Source organism: Apodemus sylvaticus, chromosome 3 (genome assembly GCF_947179515.1).
Source record: "Apodemus sylvaticus chromosome 3, mApoSyl1.1, whole genome shotgun sequence".
Taxonomy (NCBI): domain Eukaryota; kingdom Metazoa; phylum Chordata; class Mammalia; order Rodentia; family Muridae; genus Apodemus; species Apodemus sylvaticus.
In genome coordinates this window covers 48,790,374-48,813,051 of record NC_067474.1, presented here as the reverse complement: position 1 = coordinate 48,813,051, position 22,678 = coordinate 48,790,374, and the positions used below count along the sequence as shown (strand labels likewise).

General features: G+C 45.1%; 1 protein-coding gene and 1 pseudogene across 1 annotated transcript in view; one reads left to right on the top strand and one right to left on the bottom strand.

Moving 5' to 3' along the window:
- Mob3b (MOB kinase activator 3B) overlaps positions 1–22,678 on the top strand; it is a 196,514-nt gene that overhangs the window by 123,739 nt on the left and 50,097 nt on the right. The gene's annotated exons all lie outside the window — the stretch shown is intronic.
- LOC127679720 (60S ribosomal protein L26-like) lies at positions 9,439–10,010 on the bottom strand (annotated as a pseudogene).

Below are 22,678 nucleotides of genomic sequence, written 5' to 3'. Positions count from 1 at the left end.
TCCGCTTGTCTATGCTCAGAGTCCCAAGTGATCTGTCCCTAAGTTCCGACCAACCCGACATTGGATAGGCCCACCAGTAGGTTGGCTTCTGCCACGTGACTTACATGCCACCCAAAAGAAGACCTGAGTCCTCTTGTAGAAGTGGAAGACTTAGAGGAAGTGATTGAGTCTGGCCTGAGACTGTCATTTGGGGCTGCCTTCATGTCATGTGGCAAGGAACTCCTCAAGGAGTGAGAAAGAAAAGAAAACTTCAGGGACTGGGATAGCGCTCAGACGTGGGATCACGTGACCCAGAGGAAGAAAAGAACCCTCGGTCCCCACCCTTGAGCTGCCTGGCACCAGTTCCAACTCTGCTTCATCACCAGTTCTAGGGTGCCTTGCTTTGTCATAGCAAGTGCCATCGTGACTTACCCAGCATGTATAGATTTGTAACTGGTCACCAGTATGTTCCCGAGCAGGTAAGGGTAAAATTGCCACAAGGAGCAAAAGGAAGCAGATGAGAGGTGTGCCCGCATAGCATCACTTCCTACAGCGTCAGGAGTCTCTGCACCCAGCCTGGCATCCCTCCCACCACCATGACAGACAGCCATCCACAGGTTTAGCTTGTGGTACAGACAGCTTGACAATGTGAGCAGTTTTCCCATCTGTCCCTGGGAAGACAGGGAAACACACGAGTCACCTCGAAATCTGGGAGTGGCAAAGTCAAGAGATACGTTTTTTTGTTTTGGGACATAACAAATTTGATCTGCTTTTGATGTGGAGACAGGGAAGATGTGTTGGCAGCCAGCTAAGGAAGCATGCGGCTTGGGAAAGGAAAGGGATAAGATTGAATCTCCAAATTTGGGAGTGTTTATCCTGTCCTTCTGACTGGTGGGTGGTTTTAAAAAGATCCAACAAGGTGGTTCCCAAAATTTGTATTTCCAGAAGGTTTTCAGAGCAGCATCAGTGAAAATACAGTTGTCAAATAAAATACTCTGGAACAGCCCTTTAGTGATTTTTGCCTCCCAGCCAAGATCCTGGGAGTGTGACTTGCCTCCCCAGCTCTTTCTTTTCCCCAACAGGAAAGCCAGATAGCACACTGGGGGTGACCTCGGTCCATAATGACTGGGCTCACATTTCCACCTGCTACTTTGTGCTGCACGGCCTGCTGCGCTCTTGTCTTGCTCGGTGTGACCCTGTCTTCTTTAATAGCTATCTAGCAGATGGGGTGTCCCTTCTCCCTATGCTAAATTCAGAGCCTTGCTGGGAACTGAGATAAAGCACCTGCCCCTTTGGCTGAGGTGTCTTTTGGGACTCTCTAAATTCGTATGGTGGGTTTGTAATGGGAAGATGAGGGAGAATGGAATTGTTGTGAGTTACAATAACTGATCTTCTGTGGACTTTCAGTTCTCCTTACAGTTCCCTCTCACAGTTAGGATTAAATTATTTGACCTCAATTGAAGAATTTTAAATATTTTAAAGACTCTGTTTCCTCCCTTAAATTCAGTCGGAACTCTTGAGAAATCGCCATTTTGCAAGAGTGCATACGCACACACGTTCACACCAACCAGCCAACCACCACCTACAACAACAATAACAACAACAACAACAACAACAACTAACAAAAGCCGGTTGGCTGTCAGTAATATCCCACTGTTCCAGCCACAGAGAGCTAAGGATGGGTGGGGCGGGGGCTGCCCGGTGAGAGTCGGAGACTTTTGTGCACACTTTGAACACGCCACTACATTCTCTTAGTTGAGATCACTCATGACTTTGACAAAGCACCACAGTGTTTAGTGGTTGTTATTGGTTATTCGGAGTGTTACATAGTCCTTATTGAGATCCTCCAAGATGCTTTACTCTTCCTCTGACCAGATGTTTTCTGTTCTTCCACTGCAGAGGCCATGGGGATGGGGGCTGTGGTATAAGCTGCTTTCTTTTTTAAAAGGCAGAGTTCTCACTATGTATTCCTTGCTGCCCTGGAACTTGGTACGTAGAGCAGGCTAGCCTCAAACTCAGCGAGAGTCGACCTGTCTCTTCACGTACGGCTACACTGGCCCTTCAACCCTTTACATCTCCACCTTGACTTTCTACTTAGATCATGTCCCTCCCCCACTGAGATGCCCTATGGATGGGAATGTAGGCTCTCATATTGGCTGTGCACACCTGTACTGTACTGAGTATTTATATTTGCCATGTCCTCTGATTATGAGCAATAACCTTAAGGTCAGAATTACCATCTTCAGGTTTACGAGGCTCAAGGCCATACTTTGTCTGCTCCTGGTTAGTTCTTTATTCTGGGCAGGGAAGCCCTCCCTCTGAGTCAGACTATATCTGCCAAGGGAGAAGGCAGCAGACGAGGAGGCGAGCCACTGCCCAGATGGCAAACGGGGTCTGGGAGGGGCGGACATTTAAGGAGACACATTTATATCACTGTCTCACTTGATGACAGTGGATTCTGTTTCTCATCAATGAAGGGAAGATATTATCAGACCATCTCTTGGGGGTGAGGGAGGGGGTCCGTGTAATTTTCAGCTAACCCACAGGGTGGTCTTTGGGATAGACAGAAGTGTGCCATAAAATTTACCTCTTGATTACCGGCCCAAAATAAAGGAGTTGTTAATTAGCAGTCAGTGGGTGGCCTAACGCACCAAATCTTTGGGAGAGACTTTGTAATGACTAGCATTGTCTAAAGGCTCTTTTCCTGTTATCTTTGAGAGAGTAACCTAGGCATGTAATGGATGGATATATGACAAAACACCTTGCAGTCTCTCACATGACAATTACCGGCCCCAAGTGTGCATTGGCTGTGGGGAAGGAACCTTGTCTAAAGGCCACTTGCCTGGAGAACAAGCTGGTTTGATAAGCACTCAAGCACATTGGAAGAATACAGCATTTATGTCCATACGTTTATAAACAGGAATTACAGTGGGTTATGAAATATCTAATCATGAACATAATCCGAAAGAAAGAACATATTTTATCACTAGGAAAGTCTTCTGGGGTTCCAGAAACTGTGACAGAAGTATGCTTTATAGAGGAAGGGGTGGGTCAGCCTGCAGAGTCTACTGCTCAGAGCAGAGGAAGGCGATAACCACTCAGAATTACTGAAACGTGACAAGACGCGAGGCGAGGCGCAGTTGTCTCATTCCTTTTAATGTATTGTTTGCGTTCTACGGTGGGCGCAGATACTGTTGAGCTCCTAACTCACATCTTGTTGGGTATGGCTCCCTGAGGTACATATGGGCTCTATTCCGTGACTTGACAGAAGAAAGGAAAGCCTTCAATTAGGAGGAACTACTAATAGGACAGTCTTGATCCCACCTGTCCCATAGTCTTAGTGTCTCATTACAGCCTACAGTGACAGGGAATTACTCCGTCAGAGAGGGTCTCGGCTCTGCGAGGACACGGTATCAGACATTTTCCCAGAATGCTCTGCCCTCTTCGTGGGCTCCTTTCCTCTCTAAATTTGTTTTATTTTGGAGAACTTTTAAAATGTTTTAGTAAGAGATTATTTTTTATAAAATCATTCTTCTGCCCTGCTTCACAAGGAAAATCTGCTTAGATCAATACCATATTTTTATAAGCTGCTTAATGATATGACCTTATCAAGGGTTGGGAATGTCTATCCTGACCCTAACCTGGCAGTTCAGCCTCACACAAGCCATCAAGGCCCTTTTCCTTTTCCCTCCCTCTAAGATGCAGGGTGTTGATACATACGGTAGCTGCTTCCAACGCACTATTGCTTTCCAGCTGTGATAGCCAAGTCTCCAAGGCTTAGGGAGCTCATGCTAACACTGCTCAGAAAACACAAAAACAAGAACCAAGCTACCTTGGGTTTATCTGAATTTCATGGAGCCACTGTGCTGGTTAAGACAGCTGAACCTAATAAAAACAGAGGTGATATCCTCATTCAGAATGGAATGGGGTCTACCATGTCTGGCGGAGAGGGAGACTGGATTTGTTAGAAGGTGGTCAATGAGTTAAACAGAAACTTCCCATGAAGACTCAAGTATGACTAAAGGAAGAAAAAAGGAAGATGAGGATCAGGCCGGGCTCTGTGGCAGCCTGCAGTAATGACGGCCACCTGAAGAGAAAGGAGATGCATCCGTCCAAGAGGGACTTTAGTGTGAGACCAAAATCTGTTCAGGCGCGTGTGGGAGCAACAGATGTGCTTGCTGAAACTCCGATGACAGAAAGGTGAAAATAGGAAGGGAGGAAGAGAGGGGAGGAGCACCGTGATGGTTTGTATATGCTCGGCCCAGGGAGTGGCACAGTTAGAAGGTGTGGCCCTGTTGGAGTGGGCGTGGCCTTGCTGGAGTAGGTGGGTCACTGTGGGCATGGACTATAAGACCTCATCCTCCTGCCTGGAAGTCAGTCTTCCACTAGCAGCCTTCAGATGAAGATGTAGAACTCTCAGCTCCTCCTGCACCATGCCTGCCTGGATGCTGCCATGCTCCTGCCTTGGGGATAATGGACTGAACCTCTGAACCTGTGAGCCAGCCCCAATTAAGTATTGTCCTTATAATATTGCCTTGGTCATGGTGTCTGCGCTGAATACCAAGAAATATGCAAGAAGCAAACATTTCTGGAATAAGAGAATTGGCTCCTCTTGATATATCCATATCCATGACATAACTGAAGTGGGAAAAGTATAGTTTACCATTTTGGAGAAAGGAAAAAAAGATCAGGAAAATAAAATAAATTCAATTAAGTTCATCAAGGTTACGCGGGTGCTCCAGTAACCTTGTCCTCTGGATCCAAACGCTCCGCCTGTCCTCGAGCATACAGGCCATCAGCAGAAAGGCTGAGAACACCTGACCTCTGATGCCGGTCTCATTTAATCCTCCAAGGGTCCCTGAGACAGGTCCTACGTTATCATCGTGGCGAAGACACAGTCAGAGAAACAGCAGAAGGGACCTAGAGGGAGGAAGCCGGCGGAGCCGAACAACCACTCCGGGACCCAGGCTTTTCTTTTGACTTCTCCTTTTGTTACTGCGGATTGAACCCAGGGCTGGTCATGCTGGGCACCGACTCTGCCACGGAGCTCTGCCCCAGCGTCAGGCCTAGGTTCCTTCTTTCCTCTACCGTCTTATTCACGGAGAGGGGAGGAGAGAGACGAATGCGGAATGGAAGGCACAGCTCTGCTCTGTGGCACCTCCGACTGTTGACCAAAGCCCAGCCCATGCTGAGCCACATTTACTCCCCGTTGAAGACTGAAACAAATTTCTAAAGACAGCAATATACATTGTGCCTCAGAACAGTATGGAACCTACATCACTCTGTCTGGACACTGACCTCTTCTTTCATTTGATCAGCAAGCAAAAATTATATATGTGTGTGTGTGTGTGTGTGTGTGTGTGTATACACACACACACACACATATATATATACATATACATATATATACATACATACATATGTATATATGGATTATATACCATCATATATGTGAAATGCTTAAATCTAGGTAATTAACATATCTGCCACTCTCATACTTACTATTCTGTGGCAAGATTATGGAAACTCTTAGGAATTTCAAGTGTACTGCCCATTGTCATTGGCTACTCGGTTGTGTGGGACTTATTCCTCCTTTCTAAGTGAAGCTTTGTGTCCCTTGGCTATCATCTCATTTGAGAATCCTGACATTTCTGCGAGACACTGGGATCCTCAGATGACTTAACATGGATTTAAGTCACAAATTTTATCCTAACACAAAATAGAAAATGGTATCATATCTTCTATTCTAAGCTCTCTGGCTAGTGGTCAATGGAAATCTCAATGATTATCGGTATTTCCAACGCAGGGGGACCAGTGGCTCATCGTCCCTTGTCCTGAGACATCCAGACATCAAAGTAGGACTTCTGACACAAGAAATAAGCAGTGCCTCAAACCATGCCCTGGCTTTAAAACGATGTGATTGTTTCCTCCTGTCTGTTTCTCTGCCTTTAAAAGTGAAGCTGCAGGGCTGAAGACATGAGGCATCAGCAGTTAGGGGCATGGGCTCCTTTGCCAGAGGACCCAGGTTCAATCCCCAACACCGATATGGTGGCTCCCAACTGTTGGTATCTCCAGTCCCAGTAGATCCAACATCCTCCTCTGGCATTCCCAGGCACTGTGTCCACATGGGACACAGACATATGTGCAGCAAAACACCCATACACAGGAAACAAAATGAAAAGGTTTGAACTGTATGTTTACCTTTATAATATAAAAAGTCATATTTTAAGAATACCGGATACCCTGTGGTTAATCTGAAATTAGTCACTTATGTGCCTCATACTCTACTGCTGACAAAAGAGTTTATTGTAAGCAATGGAAGCATAAGTAGATTTCTATCTTTCAACCAAATGTAAATAAGTAAGAAAGTTAGCTCTCTGCCTCAGTAGATTCATTCATTCATGGAGAAGACTATGATTAGATCAGTAATAGCTACACCTGTATGAACGTACCCAGTCATTTCCCCTTAAACAACACTGCGATTTACATAACTTTTGCATTATATTAGGTATTATGTATGATACAGGGGTGACTTGTCATACACAAGAGGATGTTCATGGATGTGTGTGCAGATCGGGTGCCATTTCATATTGAACAGCATTGCCCTTTAGGCTCTGCAGAGGTCCCCTAAGATACTGAGGGATACTGTAAGTTCATTGTGATCAAACTGTGATGTCCTGCTTTCTCCGCCTCGCTGCCACGCTGAGGTTTTCAGATCTTTCCTTCCTGACTCCCGGCAAACGGCTGGCGTGGGATGGACTAGTCAGCCGTGGGATGGACTGGTCAGCCGTGGGATGGACTGGTCAGCCGTGGGATGGACCGGTCAGCCCCGGGATGGACCGGTCAGCCCCTAGAGCCCATTTGCTCTCACTACTCTGTGTTGTGAAATCCTGGCTCTCTGCTTTTGTTTTCTTTCCCTTTAAAAAAAAAAAAAAGTCATTGAAGTCCGGAGTGTTGGCAGTGACCTTTGGAAGTGTTTTTACAGCTCGCAGAGACTTCCTGAAGTGTTTTATTAGCTCTTGGTGGTGACTAATAAACTGAGCTTTAACAAAGCCTCTTCCAGAAGCACTCAGCAGACTTATCATGAGGGAGGCCTGATGACAGGACGCTAGGCTACTGCTCTCTGTCTAATTCAGCTGAAGAGGGAGGGCATCCTTTCTCGGAGCACAGTGGCCTGCTCGTCCTGAGAGAAGCTCCAAGATAGAAAGTCCCCTGCCCCAGCAGAGCAAGAATGCCATTTCTGCAGTGATCAATGAACCAAGTAATCCACGAAGCTTTTATTTTCCCCCTTCACGGAGGTAAACTAAGAGCCTGAACTGGCTAACTGCATTTCAGATGGAAAGAAGGTAGCAAACGCAGCCCCCTCTGACAGCTAATGAGTCTTAATTAAGGTCTTTCTGTTTTATTTGGGGTGGGTATGTGTGTGTGTGTGTGTGTGTGTGGTATGCTCATTGTGTATAATGAGCAATAGTAGAGGCCAGAGGGCTTAAAATAGTGGGATAGAGTTTATTTAGACTATGGATTTCCAAGGGCTTTCTAGCTCTGCTTGTGCGCTAACAGACTGGGTGATCTTGAACAAACAACTAAGACTTAAAGTAAGGATAGTGATTGTAGGGTTGTGAACATTAACATGTGACAGACACTAAAATAAAACAGTGCTTGAGAAAAAAACACTAAATGCAAAACAAAACATTATTTCATCAGATTCGTTGGAGAGCCAGGTTGGAGGCTATTCGTGAAGTGGTGGTATCTATCTACACGCCTCCCTCTGCCAGGTCCACCACTTTGCACGGCTTCTTCAAACACGATTAACACCGGAACATCCTAGTCATAGAACAAAGTGTGACTCCAGTGTTGCCCTCCCCTGCCCTTCGTACACCTGACCCGCCACTGCCCTCTGTTCCAACCTGCACTTACTCGGAGGAAGTTAGCGAGACTTACTAAAATATCAGAAAGACCCGAGCGGTATTTAAACAGGTGTGCCGAGCACCTACTTGAACTTGCACACAACTTCCACTTCAGATGCAGGTTCACAGATGCCAAGACCCTCTCTAATGAGATAAAAGCCCTCAGCATCTAAAGGAAGAGAGGAGGTACGCTGAAACACTGGGGTGAGCGAGCAGCCGAGCAACCTCTGTCCACCTTAACAGCTCTATCCCAAGTCTTAGCTCCAACCCTAAAAGGTTCTTAGTAGACCATGTATTCATACAAAAGTCTTCAAGAGAGACATTTTAGTACCGTCTATAAAGTCATCACTACAATGATGATAGCCATTTTTACTTTGTAGGGGGAGGGGGAATGAAAACAAATCAGTTATAAAAGTGATGACCAAATGCTCAGTCAGCAAGAGGCAGAGCTTAGAAGTGAACTTTTAAATCTGTGTAAAGTGTTGGGTGTTTTTCTCATTCCCTCAGACTTGATACTTGGTGTATCCTTCATTTTTTTTAAATTTTCCTTTTTGGCAAAGTTGGCAATGTGATGCCCCTACGTGGAGGGGGAGGGGAAGAGACTCTTCTGCTGCTGGCATGAGGTTGGTATTCTCTAGAGCCCTCCAATAAAGGCATCCTGGTCTGATAAGCAATGACTTCAATGTGAGGAATTCTCCGTTCTCCCCATAGGGCGTGGCATCTTGCCAAGCTGGATTTTGTAGACTGCAGAAGATTTCTACATCCATCTTGCATTGAAATGTCGCTGCAGAACCATCTGGTTTGTTTTAAGCACATCTTCCCAAATCAATTTAAGTAAGATTAATCTTAGAAATGGTTGATACATTTGGAGCCAGGCAGTGGCTCAATTAGAAACACGCTTTCTGTGCAAACATGAAGCCCTGCTACATTCCCATCCCCGTCACCCACTTAAAAGGTGGGTCACAGCGGCACATGCCTGTCACCTACGTACTGGCAAGGGAACGGGACAAGACAGCTTGATCCTTGAAGCTCTCTGGCCAGGGCTGCCCAAATTGAAGAGCACATATTTCAGTGAAAGTCCTGTCTCAGAAAACAAGGAGAAGTGACTGAAGAGATGTTTAATGGCGACCTTTGGCCTCCATAGAAATATACACATAGAAATACAACAAAACACACACTCACAATTCCCTTACATCTGACATCACTTTGAATTTTTTTTTTTTTACATTTTTTAATTTACTCGTGTGTGTGTGTGTGTGTGTGTGTGTGTGTGTGTGTGTGTGTAGACCTTACTTGGAGAAAACAGAACTCAGTCCTCTCCTTCCATCTTGTGGGTCTCGGGGATAGAACTCCTGCTGTCTGGCTTAGCGGCAACCACCTTTACACCATGAGCTGCCCTGCTAGCTGTGAAATCATTTTCATGCTTCAGTAAGCGTAGACCTCCCACCTGCCCACGCCCACAAGGGAAGTCTCAGTCCCGTGTGAGATATCGGTTGGTTGCCATGGAACCGAACATGCAGTTACGTATTCCACCTCATACAGTCCCTCTGGGTCAACTCACCTCAAAATTAGTGCCACTTTTAAAAATAAACTGATAATTCCTTGTGGGAGGGGGGTGCTGGAAACTGAACCGGGATCCACTGGAAGAATAATCAGTGCCCTTAAGCTCTGAACCATCTGTCCAGCCCCTGACAGTTTTTAATAAAAGGCACGTATAAGATGGCTCCTGCTGCATCTTCTCCATCGTTTCTTCCCTTCCCCTTTCCTACTGTCAGGGCTTGGCTTTCCTCTCCAGGAGCTTCTTGGGGTTCTTGTCCAGCTTCAGTCAGGTGATGGCCACCTTGATGAGGTGGATGCCCACGTGGACAGTTGTGCCGTTCGCCTTCTCTCGCTGGATTCATGCGGTGTCCACTTGGACCACCTTGCCATCTTCTGGCCTCTGTAGTTTCCTCGAACAGCCTGCACTTCTTCCTCCTTCCGAATGGGCACAGACTGAGCATTCTACTTCTGTCTCAGCTCTTTGGAAAGAGGGGAAAACAGGATCTTTCTCTAAATGTAAGAAGATGTATTGATATGCTGTTTGCAGTTCTTGCTTTGTTCAGAAGTCATGAAGGGATTAAACATCTTTGTTGTTGTTGTTGTTTGGGTTTGTTTTTTGTTTTTTTGTTTTTGTTTTTGTTTTTGTTTTTTGAGACAGGGTTTCTCTGCCCTGGCTATCCTGGAACTCACTCTGTAGACCAGGCTGGCCTCGAACTCAGAAATCTACCTGTCTCTGCCTCCCAGAGTGCTGGGGTTACAGGCGTGTGCCCGGCGGGATTAAACTTCTTTTTGGCAATCCAGTGATGGCCGCAAAAGGAAAGAGATCTACACGTGACTTGATTTGCTACTTTTTAATCCCAAAGAGGAGCTTTAGTGTAAGCACTTTCTTTAAATTTTAAGATGAATAACTGTGACTGTGGCTTCCAAGTATTTCCTACCATCACATTTTTCAGGGACCAGCATTCTTCCAGAGTTAGTGCAACTTACTCAACTTACTTCGTAAATGGATTATCGACCTAGGAAATACCCTTTGGTTTATTCAGGACGGAACCTGAGCGCTTGCTGCGTTCACAGCAGATCCTTTAAGCCCAGTTTACCATGCCACACTTGTTTATGTAAACAAGTTGCTGAGAACAGATGCTCTGCCAATATTCAGAAGAACCGCCACTGACAGTTTTGTAAAGGTTGCTCTGAGGAGACAGCTTACTGTGCAAACAAGAGGACATTCGTTTAGTTCCTAGAATCCAAGTAGAAAAGGCCAGGCATGGTGACACTTGATTGTAATCTCAGTGATAGGGAGGCACAAGCCAGCAAAGCTATGGCTCTGCAGCCAAACCTCATCAGTGAGACCCAGGCCACCGAGAGTCCTTACCTCAAAACAAGGTGAGAGAGGGAAGGGGCAGGGAGAGAGGGGACAGGTTGTACCATCACTTCTGCTTTGTTTGAGGTTGTTGTTTTTGATTATTTGTTTGAGACAGAGTCTCGCCATGTAGACCAGACTGACCTCAGACTCAGATCCACCTCCCCTGGTTCCACTGGAGTGGACATACACAGCATCCCCTTACTTCTATAATAGAATCTTTTCAGCCATCATCATCCTGTCTCTACAGTGCATTTTACTGAGTCCAATCAAGACCACCATTTTAAGACAAGGGTGCTTATTGACTAAAGGGTTTTGTGCCTTGCTTCACCACATCTCAGCCCAACTGAATTAACGTACAAGACGTCAGGGGCTCCCTGACTTAACCTGACTTTCCTTGTTCTAGAGAGTGGAAGATTCGGCACCAGACTCAGTCCCACAGGTTGCAGGTTGTGTTCTACCTGTGGTTCCCTACGATGAAATCAGGGATGGAGTTCCTCTCTCTGGGGTGTCTCGTATACTGCCATCATTCCATTCCTGAGGGCCCCACCCTCATGGTCTAATTACCTCCATCAAAATTCCCCCAACCTACTATCGCAATTCAGTGGGCATGTAAACAGTCACACCATAACTCCCTCTGACACTTAAAACTGAGGGACACACACTGTTCTACGTCCAACTGCTGACTTATATTCTAGATCCCCTCACTAACAACTCTCTCATGTGGGAAGGAATGGTTATGAAACATTAGCAGTGACTGGCAAAGAACTAACACTATCAATCAGAATTTGAAATCATGATGTCTCTTCTACTTCTATACCAAGTCACTTTTTTGCTTTTATCTTCTTCTTTCCTTTCTCTCTTCTCTTCTGTTCTCTTCTCCTTTCTATGCATGAAAACTAAGGCCATCTGCAGGCTTAAGAGAGAAAGTCTGGGTAGATTTGGAGTCAGAGCACAAACAATACATTTTTCTCTTTCTGCTTCTGGTTGACTAGGCTCTTGCAAGCATTGTGGTAGCATTGTGTGTACATTAATGAACAAAAGATGCATAGCTCCTAGCCCATTAATGCCTGCAGGCAGGTATCTAGAGATGGGGAATTTGGAGAAAACAGTCTGGCTATAACCACAGAAAACCGGAGATGGAAGGCTCTGCTCACAGGAGTGGTCACAGGTGTCATAACCTAAGACCCAAGAAGACATCATGGCTTACACTAAGAACCAGAAAGACATCTGTTTACCTGAGGTGCAACTAGTAGGAACACAAGGAACAGCACATGAGTGTGAATGGATAGGTCACAAGCATAGAAGAGAGGAAGAGAAAGAAGCCAATGGTTTTAGACAGGCATGTTGGAGGAACATCTCTGTAGGTCCAGGGCCTAGGGTGTATGCATGTGTGCCTCAGGGAGAGAATCATAAGACTGATGGCAGTAGCCTCCTGCTCCTCGCTTAACTGAGAATTAGTAGGCGTTTGAGGACCACAGCAGGCCTTCAGTCTCCAAAGAGTGCACTGTAACAAAACCTCTCACTGCAGAAGTTCTTCTCATTTCAGAAGTGAGGGAGGAGGCACTTTTGGAAGCCGGATTAGCTCCCGGGTGGCTGACCTCATTAGGACATCCGGCCTAAACTGAGAGTTCTTGTGGGTCCGTGGTGGGGCTTTTGTTTTGAGCCAATGTATGTCTTAGTTTTCTACTGCTGTAACAAAAACACCATGGCTCACTGTAACTTAGGGAAGAAAGCTTTATTGACCCTAATTCTTGTATCCCAATCACCTTAATCATCTTTCAGGGAATCAAGGCAGGAACCTGGAGGCAGGAATCGATGCAGAGGCCATGGAGGAGGGCTGCTTACCCACTTGCTCCTCATGGCTCGCTCAGTCTGATTTCTTAAGTACCACCAGCTCAGGACTGTCATCGCCTCCATGGGCTCTGCCCCATCAGTCATCAATACAGAGTGTACCACAATCATCAATACTTGCTCACAGGCCTATTTGCTGAGGGCATTTTCTCAGTTGATGTTCCCTTTTCCAAAATGACTCCAGCTTGTATCAAGTTGATATAAAACTAGCCGGCAATTTTTCTGTTTGTGTTTGCCTGTTTATTTATTTATTTTATGTGTATGTATGTCTGTGTGTGTGTGTGTGTGTGTCTGTGTGTGTCTGTGTGTGTGTCTGTGTGTGTCTGTGTGTGTGTCTTCCTGCAGAGTCCAGAAGAGGGTGTCAGATCCTCCAGAGTTGAAGCAATAGGTGGTCATAAGCTAGGAACTGAACTCCAGATCATCTCAAAGGATGCTCTTAATCACCGAGCCACTTTTCCAGCCCCTCAGTGATCGGAGATTAACACAGGATTACATGGGTGGTGGGATGCTGTCGTGTGCATTGTGGGGAGTTTAGAATCAGGTATAGCTCTACTCACCAGGTGCCATAACCTTCCCTAACTATCTCCAGACTCTACAAACATCTGAGCATCCTCAGCTGAGCTGCACATACTCCAGAGGCCCGATCAGTATGGTATCTTTGATTCCCTTCCTCATCTAATGCGCTGTCTTTTCACCTCTCTGTGGACTTCCAAGGTGAATTTCAAGCTATTTCAAGTATCAATCCAGGTCAGCAGTTAACCCTATAATGACCTTCTGGTGATAACATCTCTGGGTTCAAATGTTTCCATCAACATTGCTGAAGGGAATTTTTGAGAACATACTGCATGGGAAGAGTATAACAGGAAAATTCAGCAAAATGTCATGCTAACAGAGTTGAAGCAGCACACATATGTGTACACATATGCATGTATATGTATGTATGAATATGACATGCACTCACACGATACTATGTGAGCATATCAAAAATATTAACTCATTTAGTCCTTGCTGTGACTTTGGAACTGTCTCCATCACACGTTGCAGATGAGACTGCTGAGGTAAAGTGAACTACCCAAGATCATACAGGTTCTCAATCTGCAGAGCTAATTCAGGACCGGTCTCTTTAACTCTACTGTGTTTCCAAGGAAGGGGTAAGAGAGAACGTAGTGTGGGGGCTATGGTACCCTAGTAAGATGCATTGGCTTGCATCATTAAACATATTTAAGAATTTATAATATCTTTTCAATTAAAAAAATCTTTCAGTGGAAATTTCCCATAGAAAGCTGAGCATGGTGGTACTAATCTTGACTAGCACTTGGGAGATGGACATAGGAGGATCATGAATTACTGGTCAGCCTCAGCCCCATAGTGAGTTTGAAACCACCGTGGCTACATAAAACTCAGAGGTGGATTTGGTTAGGGAAAGGGGAAAATGGAGGAAGAGGAGGAGGAGGAAGAAGAGGAAGAGGAAGAAGAAAAAGAAAAAAGGAAGAAGGAAGGAAGGACAATTCATAGACTTTTACAAATCATGGTACCATTGGTAATAAAGGCTTTAAATAAAGGGTTATTCATTTTCTCATTCGTCACTGTTCTTACATTGTGTTTAATGGTGCCATCTAATTTCATATTTTTTTCTAGCAAGCATGTTTAGTCTAGAGATTTCCATCAAATGACAGTGATTCATTTCCCAGGCTTGGAATTGTGTTTTTGGGTACCCAAAAGCAACAATGTCACATTTTGCTGCTCCTTTCAGATTGTGGAGAAGCTAGCACAGGCATCCGTCTTGTTGTGGGAGCCTTAGGTAGCTGTGACATTACAGGTGTGTTGAATTTACAAGCCTGCGTAGGGATGAGAGTCCCACTTCCCCCCTGCCCCCCACCATCACAGGAGTGAGATTACAGAGGAGCGTGCTGAGATGAGGGTTGTAACAAGTCCTGAGCTGATGCTTCGTCGGCTACCTCTGCTTCTGGGAAAGACAAGCTGGTGTCTTCCTTCACAACGTAATTCCTGTAGCTAATAAAATATCCGTGGAACTCTAGCTGACTGATCCTTCAGGGCTATCAAGAATGTGAAGACAACCAGCTCAGGGCTGCCCGTGACCCTTGTGTACTACGTGCATAGATTTTGAAATTCCTTTCCAAAGAGCTTCCATGTGGCGGATCTTTCAACGGATAGAAAATTTCTGGTATTTATACAGTCTGGCATCTGAAAAGAAATAAATTCTTCACGCTGCTTTCGAGAAGGACGGAGGTGCCACTGGTGAAGTGATTCCTTCGCTCTGTTTTAGCTCCCAGTTTGACAAGCATTACTTCCAGACCCGGCGCCCACATAACTAACTGCTGCTACCAGACGTTTCCTCGGCCCTCGGTGAATTATTCTCTACTGGTGTGTCTGTAAGAATGGCAAGGTTACTAAACAGTAGCTAAATGAATCAGGTGCTCATCACAGCAACGCTACCAAAAATGGGTCAGCAGTTACAAGAAGGTGACTTAAGAAATGGTTGGATGTGTGCATACCTCTCCTCTCATCTGTGTTCAGTCCCTTCTGAACTCCACTAGGTAAGTACGGTGGGTGAAGATATGTAAATTAAAAGAACTCCTGCCCAAGGTCACAAGTGAGGTGGGAGTAGGCACGCACTCGCACCTTGGACTCATTCTTGGATGCCACCACACTGTGAGCATATGCACGCCCAAGGAAAGGCCACAGGGCAGATGATGCGCCTTACTTGCACATGTTTGTGAAGACAGCCAGGTGTCCACAGCTCATGATGTTCAAACCTCCCCAGACATGTCTGAGAACCTTCTCCACTTGCCTTGCGTAGGCACAAGGCACGCTTCTCTGAGCTGTTGGATGGGTAGCATCCACCCCTTGGAGTGCTAGGCTCTCATCCCAGCAGCTGCAAGTAGGTGCTTGACGGAGTGCCAGGCCTGGCCAGCTCTTGTGCTCGCTCCAAAAGGGTTCAGACAGCAATTAACTCAGAGTGTATTTCCTGTGCCAGAACCCATTAGGACAATCAATATTGGCATCTGTCTTTGCATGCTTAATAAGAGCCCTGCTCCTGGGCCTGGCTTGCAGAAAATACCTTCAGAAATTCCCAAGGGCTTTACAGACATCAATAAATTAAGTGTCCTCGCAGCACCCCGCACAAGGTGACAGAGGGTAGAACTGAGCTGCTTAAGGCAGGAAGAGAGGTAGATTGAGCAGGTAGATGGGCAGATAGAGGACCCCACACTGTCAACACATCACCACCCCCACACCTTAGGACACCCCTTAAAGGACTACTGTAAAACCTGCAGAGTACACTTTAAAACCCACTGATCCTTCCTGGCGTACCTTCTTTGTTTGGTTGGCACTGTGTGTATAGCCCTGGGCCTGACCTAGCATGGGCTGGCACGCTAGAGGGCGATCTCTCACTCCAGAGTCACATGGTTTTCCAGGTTTAATCACGACTTGGGGAAACAAGGTCCAGGGAATTCTCGATCTTGACTTTCCACAGCTCAGGTAGGAAGAGTCAAGGAGTTGTCATGTCGGAGCCAGCGTAAAGGTGCTCATAATATGTATTGATTTATTAGGTGTTTTGTTGGCCGCCTTGAGCTATGGGAGTCGAGGGAGCTGAGGCCGGGCTCCACTCAGCTCCCCTGAAAACCGTATTAGCTTCTGGGAGCGACGGTGAATCAGGGCACCGGGGAAAACTGACGTGAGCACGCTCTGTGTTGTGTTGTAACTGAGGCTTTAGTCACAGCCGTGTGGGAAGAGGATTGGCCTGGAGTCTGAAGCAAGTGAGCATCCTGCACAGCTGGGAGAGGACTGGCTGCCTAGACAGGGTTTTTTCTTTTTTTTTCTACCTTGATGTTGTTTGTGGTTGCTTCTTTTCTTACTCATCAGATTGTAACCCAGGAACAACCCAGAAATTGACCTAGGCCTTGGCAGCAGCCCCATAACGAATAACAACATGTATTCCACTGAAGAGACTCAGAAAACTAAGATAATTGTGGCCAATGCTCCAAAGCTGAGAGCAACAGAATTATAAACACAAGATATGTGTGTGTGTATGTGTGTGTGTGTGTGTGCGTGCATGTGTGTGTGTGCGTGTGCGCGTGTATGTGTGTGTGTGTGTGTGCATGTGTGTGTGCGTGCATGTGTGTATGTATGTGTGTATGTGTGCATGCATGTGTGTATGTGTGCATGTGTGTGCACGTATGTTTACAGGGCGAAAGGATATACAAGCAGAGAGGTTAAGCCTGAGGACTCTAGCCCAAGGGAAGATGTTTAGCAATCCTTGGGTAGGCACGGGCTGTGTGGTGATACTGGAAGGCCACAGCCATCCACTTCAGTTGGACAGTCATAAAATGATACATCAACTTATACCTTATTGCCTCAGCCAAGAGGTTGCAAATTTAACTTTTGTCAAGTTGAACATTGATTATTGATGGGCAGGAGGAAGAAAAGAGGCTGCCTCACGCCTCTCCCCATTTCAGCAGCATCTTAGTGAAATAATAAAGGATCTGATCAAGCCGAGCGGTGGTGGTACGCGCCTGTAATCCCGGCACTCTGGGAGGCAGAGGCAGGCAGATTTCTGAGTTCGAGGACAGCCTGGTCTACAGAGTGAGTTCCAGGACAGCCAGGGCTACACAGAGAAACCCTGTCTCGAAAAAACCAAATCCAAAAAAAACAAAAAAAAAAAAAAAAAAAAAAAAGGATCTGTGACAAGCTCATCCCAGCCACAGCTCTGCTCCGCCAGCTGAAAAACCAGGAAGAAAGAGAGAAGCTAACCGGGTTTGGTGAAAGCTCACCAGACTGTAAGCCTAGAAGAGGTAGCAAACCGCCATTTCCTCCCTTAACTTCTAGCTGTAAACAAGTGGCTCTAGCTGTCTTACTCATAGGTTAAATTTAACTCCCTTGGGCTATTTAAAAAAACAAAGGTATCTTTCATAACTAGTTTATTTCTTCTGGCCTTTCTCAACTGAGAGGAAAAAGGGGAAGAGAAGACATAGAGCAGGGAAAAGAATGGATAGGAAAGAGGGGAGATAGACTAAGACCGGAAGGATTACACTGTTCAGTCACCTGCCCCACAGTCAGCTTCCTCAAGAGCACCAGTGTAATGGAACATTTGACCCAAAAGTCCCCGTTGGCTTCAGTACTTAAGACACAGAAATCTCATCTATTTGTCTGTTCTTGGCCCTCATGGAATCTTGAGACTAGTCCCAAGAGAGGAAGCAAGGACATATTGATCTAAAATGGTAGCCGGGCGGTGGTGACACACGCCTGTAATCCCAGCACTCTGGGAGACAGAGGCAGGCAGATTTCTGAGTTCAAGGCCAGCCTGGTCTACAGAGTGAGTTCCAGGACAGGCAGGGCTATACAGAGAAACCCTGTCTTGAAAAAAACCAAATCCAAAAAACCAAAAAACCAAAAAAAACCCCCAAAAACAAAAACAAAAACAAAAAAAAACCTAAAATGGTTATACACTAAAATATCACTGCTTAGTGAGACCTCTAGACCACATAGTGGGTAAGAATTTGGACACAACACAAACAGTATTAGGGACTGACCCTGCTCTCCCCCGAAAGGCCTGGTGGGTTCTATTGAATTAGCACATTGAGAGTTTCACTGGAGTTAATGGTTTAGCCATTATGTCAATATATTTAATGACATTTTGCTTAAGTATTGAATGACAGAGTAAAACTAATTTTTGGCGTGACAGTTTTGTTTTTAAATGAAGAGATGGCAATTAAGAATTACCCAGTGCATTTTGGACTCTGCTGAAAAGTTTAAATTAGAGATGTGCATGTGTGCATACACACAAGCACACACGCATGCACATGCATGCACAAAATCAAAACAAGACAAGACAAAGAAATGCTTTGAGAGAGTCAGTTCTAACAGGTCTGAGAGTCCGTTGGGCAGTTCTGTTATTTGGGAGAATAGCTACTGGCAGCTGCCGCTCACAATGTGTGGTGGACAGGACAGTTCGGACCAGCTTGTACTTGAGCTCCTCTTACTGTATAGCCGGTAGAAAAGATCTGCAGCCAAGTGGTTAGCACCCAAACACTTGTGGCATAACCTTGGTTGGCAAATCTCTTCCTATGTAAAATGGAGATCATAATAATGCCTTCCTCGTCCTTGCAAGGAATTCAAAGGTGCTTTTTAAAAAAAATCTTGTTTCCCAATCTGAATTGAATATCCTTGGCACAGGGAGTGGCACTATTAGAAGGTGTGGCCTTACTGGAGTAGGTGTGGCCCTGGTGCAGGAAGTGCATCACTGTGGCCGTGGGCTTTAAGACCCTCCTCCCAGATGCCTGGAAGCCAGTCTCCTCCTAGCTAGCTTAAGATGAAGATGTAGAATTCCTCTTAGTTCCTCCTGCACCATGCCTGCCTGGACACTTCCATGCTCCTGCCTTGATGATAATGGACTGAACCTCTGTAAGCCAACCCCAATTAAATGTTGTCCTTATAAGAGTTGCCTTGGTCATGGTCTCTGTTCACGGCAGTAAAACCTTCACTAAGACACAACCTATATCTAAGACCCGGTGCCTCCAAGGTCTGGAAATCTATCCTGTTCCAGTTTTCTTCTTAATACTTTCTGGCACAGGAAGATCGTGATAACCTGAGGGAATGCATCCTATTTGGACACCTGCAGCAATACAAAGTCTGTGTTTGTATTGGCCAAAGAATGAAGAGGCTAGCCTCTCGCCATAGGAGACAGCGTAGAGCAGTGTGAAGAGAACAAACTTAGCAGTGCCTTAAGATCCACCATAGAACCTGTTAGCTGTGTGACTTTGGACAAGTGGGTTGCTATTTTTCTTCTCCTTTTTATCTTCTTAATGATCATCTTTCAGATATTTGAAGCCAGCCCTTCCAGCTTTCTCCGTATGTGGTAGACTTCAATTCCCCATGTATTTCGGTCACGTGCGGTCTCTGCTCCTTCCCAAAGGCATAACACCCAGAGACACAGGATTCCCAGGTGTGATTCTGCACCAAAGAGTCAACCTGAATGATGAGGGCTAGGAAGCTAAAACACAAACCAAGAACCAAGCCAAGGCAAGCAGAGGTGAACGGTTTAGGACATACTCATCCCCATCCCTTTCCCACATAAGCATTTGACTAAGTTAACCTTTGCTTCTGATGGTTCTCAGACCAAACCTTGGCTGTGTCTTTTGGAGCATCTATTAGGAATATTAGCTATAATGGCTCCATCTTGGAGGACTTGAGATAGAATCTGGTCCAAGTATCCCTTCTAGTAAATTTGTAGATGCTAAGACCCAGGACATTCAGACTACATCCTTGTTTTTCTCACTCCAGCCCCGGTCTCAGATGTCTAGTACCAACAGTTCTCAGGCACTGTTGATTTTCAGTCTAGAAACAAGGATTCTTATATTCAATGTGTGGGCTAAAACAAGAAATGTAACTATTTTAAAGTCTGGTCTCTGACCCAAAAATCTTTATTACCTGGCACATTCCTTTAGAAAACTTTGTTTCACTTTCTGAACATCAATTTCTACATCTGTAAGATGTATGCATAAATGATACCTAACTAATGAATTAAACTCTGAATCTACTAAGTAATTGCCCTGTGCCAGCTTCTTGGGAGATGTAAGAGATGCCGTGGCTCTGGGGCTTGACGCAGTGACCAGGTTCTCACCGGACTGCTCTGGTCCACCAGTCCTCTACAAGAGGACCTACAGTTCCAGGGAAAACATTTCCATCCTCAGGACTGTAAAGCTGGCCTGTCTTACTCTGAGGTGAATCTGAATAATACATCAATGGGAAGTAGAATTTACAGAGGGATTATGAAGTCCTTAAAAATAGTCCTCCTTTTCTTGGACTTTTAAGTCACAAGTCTTTCCAAACTGCCACTATTTTCAATTTATAATAGTGAATGTGGTCAGTCTCTAAAAGCATTACATGAAGGCTTGCTTGAAGTGTAGGTTCTTAGACATCAGATTCAACTTCTGAAGAAGTAACCCATGAGTATTTCAAGAACTTCCCAATTTCTTTCTAGGTACATTTTGGCTTCTGGTCTAGGAGTTAGGATTGTGTCTCCTACCCTCCCCTTGCCCTCCCAGCTGTATTCAGACCCAGATAAGCATACCAACCTTCGAACCCTGTTGTTGTCACCCTCCTAGGAAAATGGCTTACCACCTCATCCCTGGAGGCTGTCCGTGCCTTTAGTGAATGCAGCTGATATCTCAGTGTAGGAGTCAGGAAGCAAGTCTCTGCTTTAGATGATCGGCCTCCTCTACCGGTCAAGCTTTCTGCCTGGTCTCTTGGCCACTAGCCAACTCTCTAAAGACCATGAGTACAACAAATGCTTACCAAGCTCTGTGTACTTTGGAGAATACCTTGCAATATTTTGTTCTGTTTCTTTCCATTCGATTCTCACAACCATCCAATGAAGTGGATATCGCTATGTCTGTTTCCCACATAGGGAAACCGAGCCCGAGTGATTCTCCTAGGGTCACAGCATGAGTAAACAGCAGGCGGGGATTTGAACCCAAATCCATGTGACAGCCAGCTTATTCTGTGAATACGCTGTATGCAGACTATCTCTTTAGGCCACGTGTGAACAAAGGAACATTCTAGGCATGTGCTCTTCACACCGCAGTCGGGATAGGGATCAGGAAGACATCCTCAAACACAAGTCTCCAGAGTGTTTGACGCAGTGCTGCTAGATGAGGGCCTGAGAACTCGAAGTTCTAACGAGTTCTTAGGTATCATACTTTGATGTTGCTGGACCAAGAGACATGCCTGAAAAAAATCACTGGTGTTTCAGACTCAGCTGTTGTAATGTGGGCCACTGCCACTTGGTGTGTTCTTTCTCTCCTAGATCATTTCAATGCACATTTAGTGTTGAACCTACTATCTAACTCAAGGAAAGATACTGCGAACAGCCCGAGTTTCCCAGGCCTTTCTCCGTCTGAGCTGTGTATACTGCCAGGGAATTCGGTATTGTGAAGGAAGCATCAACACTGAGAAGGGAAAATTCTAATATTGTCTATAAAGCCAACAGATCTATCATGAAGTACGGGGCAAAATGTGTATGAGCGATTTAAATATGTCATAGATTTTATTTCACCCTGTGAGTCTAGCCAAGGAAAGTTGTCAGAGACTGAAAGATGTACAAGGGTCACCAACCAGCCTCTCTGAGTAATTCTTACCTCTGCATGATGGGTTTGCAGTGAATCATTGCTGAAAGAATACTTGTACTCACAATATAATGAATGATGAGTACAGAAAGGTACACACTAAATAGATGAGCTTCATCTTATTTTTGAAACACTGTTTATGTATATGGATATATGTAAGTGTGTACACATATACATACTATTAAAAGATCAAAAGGAAAAATACTGCTTAGTAGTTGTTTCCTGGTGGGATTACAGATAGTAATGAAATGTATACTTGATATCATTTTCAGTGTTTTAATAATATTGTTCTGTAAGGCAAAGGACAATGTCGATAGGACAAAACAGCAACCAACAGACTGGGAAAAGATCTTGACCAATCCTACATCCAAGAGAGGATGCCCAATTTTCTGAGGAACCACCAGACTGATTTCCAGAGTACTTGTATGAGCTTGCAATCCCACCAGGAGTGGAGGAGTGTTCCTCTTTCTCCACATCCTTGCCAGCATCTGCTGTCACCTGAGTTTTTTGATCTTAGTCATTCTGACTGGTGTAAGGTGAAATCTCAGGGTTGTTTTGATTTGCATTTCCCTGATGACTAAGCATGTTGAACATTTCTTTAGGTGCTTCTCAGCCTTTCGAGTTTCCTCAGTTGAGAATTCTCTGTTTAGCTCTGTTCCTTATTGTTTTAATAGGACTATTTGGTTCTCTGGATTCTGACTTCTTGAGTTCTTTATTGGATATTATTGAGTAATATATTGGATATTAGCTCTCTGTATCTGAGGACCCCAATATATCACTCCTGGGGATATACCCAGAAGATCTCCAACATGTAATAAGGACACATACTCCACTATGTTCATAGCAGTCATATTTATAATAGCCATATGCTGGAAAGAACCTAGATGTCCTTC